At 37.7% G+C, this 14,347-nt stretch overlaps 1 long non-coding RNA gene across 1 annotated transcript in view; it reads right to left on the minus strand.

The window, feature by feature from the left end:
- The window catches only part of LOC148133336 (uncharacterized), a 65,916-nt gene that overhangs the window by 19,527 nt on the left and 32,042 nt on the right, over positions 1 to 14,347 (minus strand). The window contains exon 3 of the long non-coding RNA XR_015747333.1: positions 4,418 to 4,511. This is a non-coding gene — a long non-coding RNA (uncharacterized LOC148133336). The remainder of the gene's footprint in view (positions 1 to 4,417; positions 4,512 to 14,347) is intronic.

The raw sequence follows: 14,347 nt of genomic DNA on the forward strand, positions 1-14,347 counted from the left end.
TGTCATGTCAAGCTTTGTAAAAATGGAGCTTTTGCCCAAGGCATGTAGTAGGTGTTGTATGATGGGTACTGGGTACGCATTGGGTTGTAGACCTCTGTTTATGGTCGATTTATAGTCCGAACAAAGGAAAATTGAACCATCTTGTTTCAGAGGTATTACTATGTGTGTTTCCCATTTGGAGAAATCAATGGGTTCTAGAACTCCTTGGGCTAATAGTTTGTCCAGCTGGGCATCCACTTTTGCAAGTAGGGCTAATTCTCTGCAGCTTGAGCCTTATTGGAGCCACCTATGGGTCTGAATTTAGGGTAATGGGTGTGCCATTATAGCAGCCAAGCTTTTCATCGAAAACTGCTGAAAAGTTTGTAAGCAGTTGTTCTCAGTTGGAAGCATTGATGGAATTGATGCCAGTTACTTGCAACCCTAGGGAATTGAACCAATCTAGCCTTAATAAGCTTGGCAGGTACCCATTATCAATTACCAGAGGTAAAAGTCCATTAAAATGATGGAACTGAATGTGGAACTTGCCTGTCCCGATGACTGGAATAGACTGGCCCTGGTAGTCCCTCAAGGCCAACTTGCAGGGTGTCAGCTGTTGCTTGGTGATGTCTGGAACCAGCTGCTTCAGAGTGTCCCAGGACAGGATGGAGAGGGAGGAGCCAGTGTCCACCTCCATGTGGCATGGTTTCCCTTCTAAAAGAAGATCAACATTAATCTTATTAATATTAAAGCATTGTGGTAGTGACTCAGCTCTGGGATATGCTTTGGTAACTGCAAAGCAATCCTCCTTGAATCTGAAAGCTTTCGTCTGTGTTTGGTTGTGGGGGTGGCTGATTCAGATTTCTGGCAGCTTGGCAAATTCTTGCCAAGTGCCCCTTCCTCTGGCACTTCAGGCAGATCATGTTTCTGAAGTGACAGGTGGCTCTTGGATGGTTTCCCCCACAGCTGAGGCAGATGACTTGCGGCGTGCTTGGTCTTCTCTCAGCTGGGTTGCCTTTTCTTTGGGGTGTCAGAGGCACTCTTAGACGGTTCACTTCTTCTTCCCCCTGGAAGTTCTCGGCTTCAAATGTGTCTTCATAGTGGACTGCTGCGTTTGCCTTGACACCTGGGAGGCTGCCTGAGTTTTGGAGTTCAGCCACGGATAGATTTGACAGTTCTGCAGCTTGAGCCTCTTCGATCGCTTGCTTCAGGTTAAGGTCTGCTTTTGCTAAGAGGTGCCTCTGTAGTCGGAGGTCTCTTACCCCACAGACCAGCTGATCCAGTAGCATGTTGTCAAAGTGGTCTCTGAATCTGCAGTGCAGGGCAGCTGATCTGAGTGCCGCCATGTACTCGCTGACGGATTCTCCCTCCGCTTGGGTTCTCCTCCAAAATGCATGGCGGCGGGCGATGCGGGATAGTCTGGGAGTGTAGTGATTGCTGAGGACCTCCTGCAGCTCTTCCCAGGATACAGCTTTCACCATTTGTGGAGCCAGTAGGGCAGTGGTGGTGTCGAAGACCATAGCTCTGCAGAAGCTTAAGAAATAAGGCTTTCATTCTGTTTGCGGGGATATCTGTCAGGTTGGCGGCGTCCATCATGCACTCAAAACGATTGATATACGATGTCCATGTTTCTGAAGCCGGGTGGAACGATGGGAAGTTGGGAGGTGCCGCCACCATCTGGGGTTAGCTTAGTGGCAGCCTTGTTAACCTTACTAGTGCTTCAGCTCTGTGACTCTTCAGCTCTCTTTGTTGCCTCAGAAAATGCCTCACTTCGCTAAAATCTCACCTTTGTCGCCAGTTTTAAGTTTGGCGCACAAGGAAAGAGAGGCAGAGGCTGTCAGAAAGGTTAACAGGCTTTATTGGCCACAATGTAACCCAGCTGGGCATACCGCCGTTAACTCGGCAGCCGGCTGACAAGCGACAGCTGAGCCAGTTTGACAGCTCCCTTTTATAGCGAGCTATCAAGAGGGCTCAGCCAATCAGCGATGGCTCTGGTTTCCGCTCAAGCAGTGGACCAGAGTGAAGACTGTTGCTGGATATAACACTTCTATTTGTGGATTTTAGAATACTTGATGTCCTCACAGCTCCTTCTGATCTTTGCACAGCTAGATCAGAGGGTTCAGTTCTTCAGGTTCAAAATGAGTTTCTTTTGATAATTCATTTTTTAATCAGCTCTTTAACCTGATGGAAAATTTTAAAGCTGTTGGAGGACCTGTGCAGAACACCTTGATCAGTTTCACTCTATGAAACAAATTTACTCAGAAGTTTGTTCCACCTTAAACCATCTGAGTTTACTTTAAAAAGATGCATAATATGCACAAACACACACACACACATGTATATATTTCATAAAGTATTCTTTCTAGACATGCATGTCTACATTTTTTAAAAACCTCAAAATATCCAGTTTTAAAGCATTTTGCCCTCAGATGTACATTTTTATATGTATTTATTCTTTTTAGTCCATCAACTTCTTTTGGAGCACTCATCACTTTTAAAAATACTCCTGGAAGTAGAAGATGTCTAGTCATCAAAGTCTTCTCCATATCTTGGGCTGTGATTGCCCTTATGCTGCATGTTAGTGGGAAGTAACAGTAAGTCCCTCATCACTATAGCATATTTTCTAGCTATGGTGAGTAAAAGGTCTGTGTGGAGCTATCATAGCATGTGAATGCTGTAGACAAGGGTTAGGCAATCTGGAATTTTAATAATATATTTGGATGCACTGACAAAATGTCACTTATGGAAGACTTGCCTATTCATAAACCACATTATGTCATGATAGTCACTTGATTATCAGAAAGTGAATTAGCTCTTTCCAGCTCCTCTTCCCTACTGCTAAATCTCAACTCAATGGAACCTTTGTAGTGTTTCAAAGGAAAATGTAATCCTTGACACTGGGTGTTGTTTTCTAAAATGCCAGTTGCCCAATTAATTAATTAATTAATTGCAACGTTTCCCCCCTAAAAAGTCAGATGGTTTAAAGAATTTAGTATGTATTAAGGGAGCAGCTTGATGGCATATTTGATGCTTATAGATACCTTGTTAGCTATCCTGCTGTGTTTATAAATATCAATAAACTCAGGTGTGATACTGCATGGATAGAATAATGTGCATGTTGAGTTCAGGGTAGTAAGGTTGTAACTGGAATTAAGTAGAGCTTCCCACTTAATGCAACGCAGTGAGAAGATTGGCATTTAGCCAATTTTAGGTTTTAAATGGTTGACCATTTTCCATAATTTTTCCATAACATACAGTATTGGGAAAACTTTGGATAGGTCTAGATGGCTGTAATTGTTTTATTTTTATTGACTGTATCTTTAGAGATGCACATTTTTTTTTTGGAAATACTTGAATGACTTCACCACTTCAGTAAACCATTTGTGGTCTGAAACTAGATTACAATGCTGTGTATCAGTAGCAGCAAAGAGGAATATTGTCAGGTAAATGTTTTTAGGAATACAGTTTGTGGTTTTATATACAGATATCAGAAAGTAAGTCTCTTTGCTGATACACAATCAGCCTCCAGGAAATGATGCTTGTATATTAAATGACTCAGAGTGAAAGCAAATTGATACAAATAATAAAAAGCAGAGCCTACTACTGTATAAAACATTGACATCAACAGGGTTGATACTGGTTCCAGGTGACAAAGATTTAACAGGGTCTAAATTTCTAAAACATGTGTAATTTGCTGAACTAAGGAGACCCACAGTAGACTGTGATGCTGAAGAATACCACTCTGACAAAATGTGAGAAATTCTGCTAGATTATTTCCAGTTTTGAGAATGTTGTGCTTTGCAGTCTTTTAATTATTTACTGCACAGGCACTTTCTCATGGGGATGGACTTTGTTTACATTCTTCTCTTCCAGGGTGGGCTCTTCAGCCAAAATAACTATCAGTCAGCAAAAGGGAAAAAGCCCATAGCCTGTCCTTGACATGCCCAGTTGGGGCAGGGGAGGAGCACAGCTGGGGAATGAAACCATTTCCTCTGACTTTGTTCTGCAATGAGCTGCTAAACATGAGCCACCAATAGCAGCCAAGCTAGGACAGAACTGCACTCTGTGAAAACACAGCGTCCTGCCATCTTTAAGAAAATATGACTATGACTTCCTGCAGAGTGAATTAAAAAGGACGTGACCTCTGGCTGTTCATTCTATGGGTAGGAGTAACGCCAAAAATACCCTTGGAGCTTGATTTAAAAATAAAACCTAAAGCTAAAGATGTAATTAATGTCTAAAAACATCATATATACTCACACAAATACATGCATACACACATATCACACTCTTCCCTTTCAGGATAAGCAATATTATGAATATGTACTAATGAGCCAAATAAATTAAAGACAAGATAGGAATCCAAATTAAAACATCTCAGACAGATGGACATCCAAGTGTCTGTTTGGATTCACCCACTAAAAAGCACCCCACTGCTTACCGGTTCTATGCTCAAGCTGACTCTTCCAGTAGGAAGTTTCATTTTGACATCTGCCTTTCTGTGATTTAAATTCATTATTTTGTAGTCTTGTACTCTGGAATGATAGAAAACAAGTCTTGACCTTCTGATATCTTTTTAGGCATTTTTTTCTCAAGGATAACTTTTTCCAATCACTTCAAATTCTTCCTTTAGGATTTATTTTTTTAACCCTGTAAGTATCATTACTGATCATTTCTGAATATATTTCAATTTGTGTGGCTCCTTTTAAAAACATGTTTGGAACTGGACAAAATGAGTGGAGTTTGACCAACATAGATATAAATGGAACTATTTCTTCCAGAATGTTGGAAATTAATCTTAATGTAGATTATAACTGTGTTTGGTTTTTTTCCCTCCACTTTATACTGTTGACTCATACTCAATATGCAATCAACCAGTATTCCAAGATATTTTCCACAAACACTATTACTAAGCTATGCTACACCTGTGCATTTGATTTCCATTTCTAAACAAACTTTCATTCTGTTATTTTTAGTCCACTTTCTTAATTAAAAAAGTTGTTTTGAATGTTATTTCCAGTCTTTAGAACACCAAACAATTCATCTATCTGACATTAGTTATTCCATCCAATTTTTGCCACCTGCAGATTTGATAAGCAATTTTTCACCTCTTAAATCATTCATAAAAACATTGGAGAATACAAGATTAATCTTGTGGATTTCACTTAATCCTTCAGATTTAAGAGGAATCATTGATGAACATGACTTTTGAGCTTCTAATTGTCAAGAATTCCAGTAATGTTCTATCTTGTTTATAAGAGTGTAATGCTTTGCTGAAATACTAATAGTTTATTAAATGTATACACTGCCCAGCTTTCAGAGATTGGGTGGTTTGTCTTAAAATTAAGACAAGTTACTTTTACACCATCCCCACAATCTACTAATCCCCCAAGTGAGACCAGGTGAACTTGTCAAGACCTGATGCTTACTTTTGATAATTGCACAAAAATAGTTTGATTATCTGATATAGAATCTTTCCAGATCTCGATGCCAAACTGACTGCTGTAATTTCATGGATTCTCTGTCTCCACTTTTTGAAAATAGGCACATTTGTCTTCTTTCAGTAGTAGGCACCTTACACATTTCACAAAAATAATGTAATAAATTTCAGTTAGACCATCAGTAAATTTCTTTAGCACCCTAGATTCCAACCTAGATCTGGATATTCAAAATAATATGCTATGTGACCAATATTTCTATTAAATTCATGTTTCAATTCTACCCTTGTTTTTCCCAATCTCCTGGTGAATTACTTTTTTTGTTGGAAACCCTGAAACAGAAGAGTGGCTGAGTACTTTGGTTTTCCTTTGTTAACTGCTAGAATTTTGTTCTGAGAATTTTGAGCAACTGATATACTAATAACTTTTCTGAGGCATTCTTTTTTTGGTCAATTTTTTTATTTTTTAAACAACAAACATAAGCAAACACAAACATAAAACAACAAATGAAACCATCTTTTCATTGTACAGTGTGTCGGTTGGTACATATCTTCTGTACACAATATCAACAGTCTTTCCCCTCTACATTTAAATTATAATTCATATTATATCAGCTATGCCTATTATATTATATTGTTATTAACACCTTATTAGACTTTAATTATAAATTCACATCATTCTTTTTGAGCAAATCTCAACTATTACATGACCTAATATGTAATATTTGTTTCATTATAATCAATTATAACATATCATTACCTTATCTTGACATTACTATTATGTTATATGTATATTATAATATATTTTATTTCCCTATTTTCTTATCTAGCCATTGATAAAATAAATCCCAGATTTTATAATATTCTTTATCTTCTTGTTTTCTGAGGCATTCTTGATGCTCTGAGCTTGCTTGTTTTCTTGCAGAGATTTCATTACCCTAACATCATCGGTGCTAGTAATGAGTGCTGTTTGCTGTCAGTTTATATTCTAGTTATTTGCCTGTCTGTGTAGGTGGGGATGGTCTTAGGGATTCTTTGGTTGGGCTGTTTACTGACAGCTCTTTGGCAGTTTCTTGATTGGGGTATTGCTTACTTGATTGTTGGTCTGGAGTTAACCTTGGAGTTAATCTATGCTGATTATTGGTGGAGAGGTGCTGAAGTCGTTTTCTCTTTTGGGCTGGTTGATTATCTTTTGTGCATAGTCTACAGATGTTGTTAAAGTCTATGTGTCTATTGATGGCCGATTTGTTAGAGTGCCATCAGAGTCCCATAGAATTTATAGAGGCTTCTAGAAATTCTCTGGCATTTTTGGACTTCACCTGCTCTAAGACTGTCACATTTTCCCAATTGAAACTATGGTTAAATCTGTCTATATGTTATGAAATTAAAGAAATTTTGTTATGTCTTCAAGACTGGCAGTTGGTGTTCATGGAAGCATTCTGCCAGTCTTCTGCTCCTTTTCTTTTGCTTTTGGAAACATCTTTCAGATCTTCTTGAAATCACTTTTTTTAAGTCACTGATTTTAATTTACCTATGTGCTCTTACCATAGCACCACTTGGATCTTGAAGCGTAGTGAAACTTCTATATTACTATTGAATCTGTTTCTTTTGAAGAAATAATATTTCTCAGTTGCTATATTCCAATTATGGGAGTTATGTCACCAGGTCTCTATTATGTCTGTTAATTTGTATATATCTTCCTGTATTCATAAATCAAGATACTGGTGATTTTATTTCTTTTTCATACTTTCATATTTCTTTTTTCATGCATTTTTGTATAGACAATAAGGGCCATGTGCCAATGTTCTTTATGTTTTTTCATTGTTTCACAAGACTCATTATAAAAACATTTTTGCCTTTTCCTATAATGTACAAGCCCTCTGTGCTGTCCAGTCAGTATATAGTTAATTGGGAATTGGGATAGTTAATTGGGAATTGGGAGATGTCCCCTTAAGGGAATCCATCATGGGAAATGTAGTTCATGTCATGTGGTCACATCTGTAATCCTGATTGGTCACTGAACTGACCCTTGGTTGGGTTGGGGGAGTTTCCTTTACTCTTGCTCAGACCCCAGCATTGTGCGGGTGTCTCATCCTTTGGTCCATCATTATGGGATGAAGATAACTGTATTTTTACTTTTCTATCTTTTAATTGCTGGCTAGAACACTCCCGTATAAGATCCTTACTTCAGAGTTTTGCCTCCAGCACCTATAGGATTCAGATGAAAGCCTTTCTGATCAGGCTTGTCATGTTCAGGCAAACCATAATTTTATAAGATCTTGGGAAGTGCGACCATGCTTGTGACAATGGCCTATTATCCAGATAACCCTGCCCACGGTCATTTGCAGGGTTCTCTTTATTTTTCTGATTGTCTTGAATGGACGTAAGGATAGATAAAAACACCAGTTGAGCCTACAGAGATTTCAGTTTGCTTCTGAGACTCCAGAAGAAGAAGAAGAAGAAACATGATGGAACAGGAGACAGAGTGATGGATCTCACTCTGTCTCCTGGTGAGTTCAACATCTATGCAGTTATTTCCAGGATCATTTGTCCCTGTATGCATTAATAAAAAGGGATATTTGATAAGTAGATTTAGGTACATCTTCAATGGTTTTGTTTACTTCATCTTGTGAAGTATACAATGGCAAATTGTACACTTCACAACATGAGTCCTATTGTCATGTTTATTTTATTTCTTCATACTAGTGAATGACCAGTTAATACACCACTTCCCTTCATCTTCTTGCAAGGAACAACTATAATCTCTTTGCCTTTTAGAGATCCACCACTCTGTCTCCTCTTCCATCATGCTGCTTCTCCTTCTTCTGCGGTCTCAGAATCAATTTCTTCTTTTGAAGAATCAAGACTATTTCTGAATTTCAGAGATACTTTATCATATTCTGCATTTCCTGCTGCTGGATGTCAGTCTTGCCCATTGGGTCTATTCTTTTATTGGATTGTTTTTCTTACAGAAATTTGTTTTTTGTTTTTTGTTTCATTTGTAAGCACACGGCACTTAGATTAGAGGAATCTTCACCAATTTACATGATTGGAAGTACAATAACTTGCTTCTCCAGGTCTCTGATAACTGCTGTCAGGTTGCACTTGCTGCAAATATATGTGTATTTGTTCTGAAGCAGGAACATAGGTATGCAATAACTACTGTAAATCATAAAGCAAACTCTAATCCATTCATTCCATTTTTGCTGCTGAAGGTACTGTTGGAAGAGTGGATCCATTCTCATTCTGAATCAATTCTCCTGCTCATAGATTAGCCATGATTGATTTAGGTGGAATATAGGCGAAGGTCTCTCAGTTTTAGCATTACTCTTCCTTAAATCTCTAGATGGCTGAAAACTGGGTACTATAGGAGAAGCAAAGCCTGGGGGTGGAGTCAAGAGAGGAATCAGTCTGAACTCATTACATTGCTACAAGCAATCCAAGTCCACCATTCCTTGAATTCTGTTAACTCTTACCTAGCACCAACTTAGTGCTGACCATTAGTTGACTTGATTCTTGTGCATAAGTATGAGCAATTCATCCTCTTAACTGGAACTTAATGTGTGGTTCTGATTCTTCATACCTTACACAAACTCCAGGGCACATAAATGAGCAATCATTATACCCATTTTTAGAGCACTCCAAATTCAATAAGCAATGTAAGAATATCATTTCACTTTAGTTTAAGACAGCAGTAGCCAAATAGAAACCTATTTCAGCAGTCCTTTTTCTGTGGCAGCAGCCAATTAAGAATTCAGGATTTCAGACTTGCTTTATTCCAAATGAGTTTTAAATAGAAAATAAAAATGTTCTGTTTCAATAGACCTTGTATAGATGCAACATTGTCCTGACATAGATTTTATGAATATTCTGCTTTATTCAGCAGTTTTATTACATTATTTATTCAAATATAGTAAATTAATTTAAACCATGCTTTATTTCTCCTTGATAGTTTATATGAAGTACTTCTTGAGAGTTGGAGTCCATATTTCAACTTTAGCTAGAACAGTAAAGCAAAACTTTTAGTAGCTTCTGTAAACTACTAAAGCTTGAACTTACAGAGATCCAGCTTCTTTTGGTGCTATTTATTTAATAGTTTTATTTTCCCTGACATGTTTAATGTTGTACAGTTTATATAGCATTTTATATTTTTCGGTGTTATTTGCTTCCCTGGGAGTTTATTGACTTCAAGCTGTGGAAAATAAATAGAACAACTAAACAAACAAATCAAAGACTTAAAAATCTTAAGATGGGAAACATTACAGGTGATGAAATGTTGACCTGTATTAAATGGGTGACCTTAAGTTTTAGCCAGTCATACTGGAAGCATACAGTTGAGTGAATAAAATGCTGCTCATTGGTTGTGATTAACAGAGGCTGTCTTATCTTTGAGAACTTTATGGAAATAGAAGCATAGTGCTTCTTCCATGATGGACCTATATTAGCTCTCATGTACTGGATTTTTGTTTTGTTCTACAGTGGGTGAGATGTGTTTAATTTATTGTAGGAAACTCTTAAATATGCAGGATCTTTTAAGGGCCTGTTACAATAGATGTGAAGCACTTATTTAATCTCATTGAAGGGAGATGAGATTTACTAGCTGAGCCAGACATGATTTTTGTTCAGGAGTCATCCTGGAGTACATCGAAGCTTAAAGGGCTTTTTAGAGAAACTGAGGCGAAACAAAAGAAGTAAATTTTGAGAAAGGACTTTGTCAAGAAGGTTTAGATGTTAAGCAGAAAGAAAAAGCATGGTAACTTGATTAAAATAAATGTTAGGGTTTTGCCACAGTGCTGCCAATCCTGCAAGACATGCTAATGAAGCATTTTAAATGCAAGCTCTGGGTAGAGAAAAAGGGCAGTTTTGCAACAACAGGGTTAGGAAATAAAAAAAGCTACATGACAAAACAGGAGAAAAATGACAAAGGATGGTTGTAAGACTCTTTTCCTCTGGCTCTGAACATGTTTTAGGTGTACTGTTAGTTACGTTGTATGACCTAGATTGCTTCCTGATTAAGAACTGATGACCAGAAACAAACGTGTTGGCCATGGAGATGTTATATGGAGAGAAGAGGGAGGAAAAAAAAGAAAGAAAACCTAGTTAGTTCCCTATAGTGACAGCAGAGCACAGTTTGAATGAACTTAACCTGGGCATCCGGCGGGTATACAATATGTTTTTAAGCTCAGGGGCCTAGCACTTGAGCTCAAATGGAATCTTGTCTTTCAGGAACAATTAAAACAAAAGCAGGGAAAAGAGGGGGGGGGGGGTTGCCAACCATCTGTGACCCATCAACCTGCCACTATACAGGCTGGCTCCTTTGAGATTTAATTTATTCATTTTCTTCTGGATTGTGCCCCAGTTGACCTCGTCAGTGTATAAGCTTCCCCCCTGCCTCCCAAACTCAAATGTATTATATATATATAATTTTTAACTACAGGCATGGTTATAGCTTGCCTGGTCCCAATATTATAGAACCTGGTCTATTATCTCAGATGGGTATATTGCTGGTGAAGTTGTGAATGGAAAACAAAAGCTATTAATACAGCTGGAACTGGTTTCAAAACAGGTCATCCTGCTAACTACCTCGTGTTTCAATTCTCCCCCTGCATGAAGAAGTCAAGTCACAGGGGGACTTTGTGAATAAAATCTTGGATGGTGTGCTTTGTTCTACCCGCCCCTATGGCTTTCTAAGACCTCCCCAGTTATGAGAATTGGGACTGAGCTCATCTCTTTAATTTTAATGGGCCTTCATTTAGGTATGTATGTATGGATAATGCATGCATGCATTACATTCAAGGCAGAGTATATGCTTCTTGCCTACACCCTTTTTAAACTCACAACCCTCAGGGATCATTTGGAATGAACTTCTCTCAGCTTTCTTGCTTCTCTACTTCACCAGTGTTGCTACTAGCTAAATAAAATTTACTTAATTGCCTTATGGTTGTCACTTTGGCATCCACACACAATTAACCTGTGAATTCATTACCACAGGACATAGTGGCAGTTATTACACTAGTGAGCTACAAAGGAAGAGTGGGTAAGTTCACGGACAAAAGGTCTTTCAAGGGCCATCAATCTTGAGGGCTTCATGTTGTCTCTGGGTTGAGGTTAGCTTGGTTTCAAATACCAGTTTCAAGGAACAACACTTACAAAAGGGTTTTGCTCTGTCTCTTGCTTACAAGCACCTCAGAGACATCTGGTTGGCATTTATAAAAAAAATCATGGTAGTCTAGCAAGGCTAATCTTATGTTCTTACACCTGTGGCAAATTAACATGAGAGTGCATAGCTTTCTAAAGGGCAGATAAATTATGAGCTGAATCTGGATTGCCCCACAAATGGTTGGAATTTCCAGATCTGAAATTTTAATTTTAGCTTCCTTTCATCTAAAAACTGCATTCAGCTGCATTTCCCATAGTTGGCTTTCATACTGGTTATGGCCTATAGCTGTTTTATTATGTCAGACATTATCCTTTAAAAAGGTTTATGATGGCACATGCTTGCTCTGTTTATACACGTTACAGAATGTATATGGTATGTGGCTATAATTAGCTTTTCCTTGCTATAGCAATATTTCTTCCTTGAGTTGAAAAAATGGCACGTTGCAGGAGGTTAAAAACAAAGAAATGGAAACTAGATGGCAGTAAAGTCTCTCCTTGATCAGCCTTGGTGATGACTCATGCTTTTGAAAGGAATTTCAAAGGCTATATAACTTTGCATAAATTTTGCATGAGGACTTATGCACTTAAAAAAAAAAGTCAGAGGACCAAAAGTTCATGTTGATTTATTTACTTAGACAAAATCTTACAAAGAGTTCTCCTTCTACAAACTGCAAGAAGGAGTAATAGGATCGGAAATGCAAATCCCAAGAGAATGAAGAAATATAGCTAGAATAATTTAAACAAAACCTCTGAATGCTTAAAACAGTAAGGATTTATTTTCAGCACCCCAGGGGAAGGGAATGGCCCTTCCAGATGAGAATAGGAATATAGAGTTTGAGGGGTTGCATACCTCTGGGTTAACTGTACTATATTTGTTTTATGAAATCCTGGGTCATCAAGTGGCCATTTTGAGAGGAGGAATTGTTACTTGGAACATTTCCATTAGTGCTTCTGTATATTTCAGGAAAATATAGGAACCCTTCTCAAGCAGTCACTAACAGATCAAATTGATCACATTTTTCTCACCAATTCCAAAGAGGGAGGGTATTACAAGAAATATTTCACAAGAAGAGTTCTCCACTCCTCTACTCATTGCAGAATACCTTATGCCACCAGACTTGAAATTCTAGACCTAGAAAACCTAGAACTACGCCGCCTTCGGTCTGATCTAAGTATAGTATATAAAATCATACATTGCAATGAATACTTCAGCTTTAACCATAACAATACAAGAGCACACAATAGATACAAACTCAAGGTAAACCGCACTAAACTTGATTGTAGGAAATATGACTTCAGCAACAGAGTGGTCAATGTCTGGAATACTCTACCTGACTCTGGGGTTTCTTCCCCAAACCCCAAAAACTTTAACCTTAGACTGTCTACTATTGACCTCACCCCTTTCCTAAGAGGTCTGTAGGGGGCGTGCACCATCGTGCCTACCATCCCTGTCCTATTGTTTCTTTTTATTTTTCTTATATGTATCAATTTCATGTATTCATAACTATTTTTATACTTATACGTATTATCTTGTAAGCGATTGACAAATCAAATAAATAAACAAACAAACAAATAAATAAATAAATAAAATAAAATAAAATAAAAGATGACAGAATGAAAGTCGTTCTGTCACAATAACTTTTGGATGGTTTATCTTCACATTGTTAAATAGACATTCCAACAGTTTGTTAAACTTCTTTCTTTTGTTTGGAAGACTGTTTAATAGGTATAGAGTGGAGAAATACTGCATTGTCTATTTGATATGATCTTATTATAGGTCAGATGAGTCCATCCTGGACATACTAGAGATATGTAGCTATCAGAATTAGAACAGATGTTGCATTATGAAAGGTTTCCAAAGTGGGGTTTAACCCAGAGTTTTCTTATTTAGAATAACCCATACTGAATGTTTTTTTTTAAAGGAGAGTATTTAATGTTTGAACACAATGGATGCCCTTTGAAGGCGTTTGGATAACATAGTGGGGGCCTTTGGTGCTGTCTCCTCTGTTTCCTTTATTGGAGCTATGTATGTATAGTATCATCATCATCAGCTATGTCGTTATGACATACCCATATCATATGGAATTTATCAAGATCCATATGAATGCTCATCCTCCCATAGTATAGATGTCATAATCTATCAAAATTCCCTGCTACATCACATTGGGCCAACAAGGCAGTTGCAGTGCAAATGAATAGAGCAATACCCCCTACCAGTTTGAGGAGGAAAGTAAAACATGTTGAGACTACAATTACAAAGTTATTACCTTAACCTGTTGCACTTTAACATTTACTACTTTCACAGCAGGCAATACTGCAATATGAAAAAATTAAAATAATGGAAATTGGTAAATGCATACCCCTCTTTTCTGCAGGGATATCCACATAAGTACTTTAACAACTAAAGTGCAAAGAAGGTAGGTTTTAGAAGGCTATGGAAGTGCTTATGTAAAAGGAGCTCCTGGACTAACCCATTGCTACCAGTAATTTTTGCACTAACAAGAAACAGAATCAGTAGGGTCATACTGGGTGGGAAATTTATAATGAAGTTCCCAGAAATATAAATTCAGACTTGAGCATGCCACCCATGGGAAAATGGAGACTTAAGAGATGTTAAAAAGATCTCATAGAGACATAAATGCCCAGGGAGATGGTATAATCTCTCATGCCTTTTATATTTGTGTTATGAATTACTCACAAATACATAAAGGGCAAAATGGTTGTCATGATATCACAACACATTTAGCCACTTTAATGAAACCTTCAGTTGCTGTG

Source organism: Notechis scutatus, chromosome 1, assembly GCF_049901735.1.
Source record: "Notechis scutatus isolate UNSWTSFEM ecotype Mainland chromosome 1, rNotScu1.2, whole genome shotgun sequence".
Classification (NCBI taxonomy): domain Eukaryota; kingdom Metazoa; phylum Chordata; class Lepidosauria; order Squamata; family Elapidae; genus Notechis; species Notechis scutatus.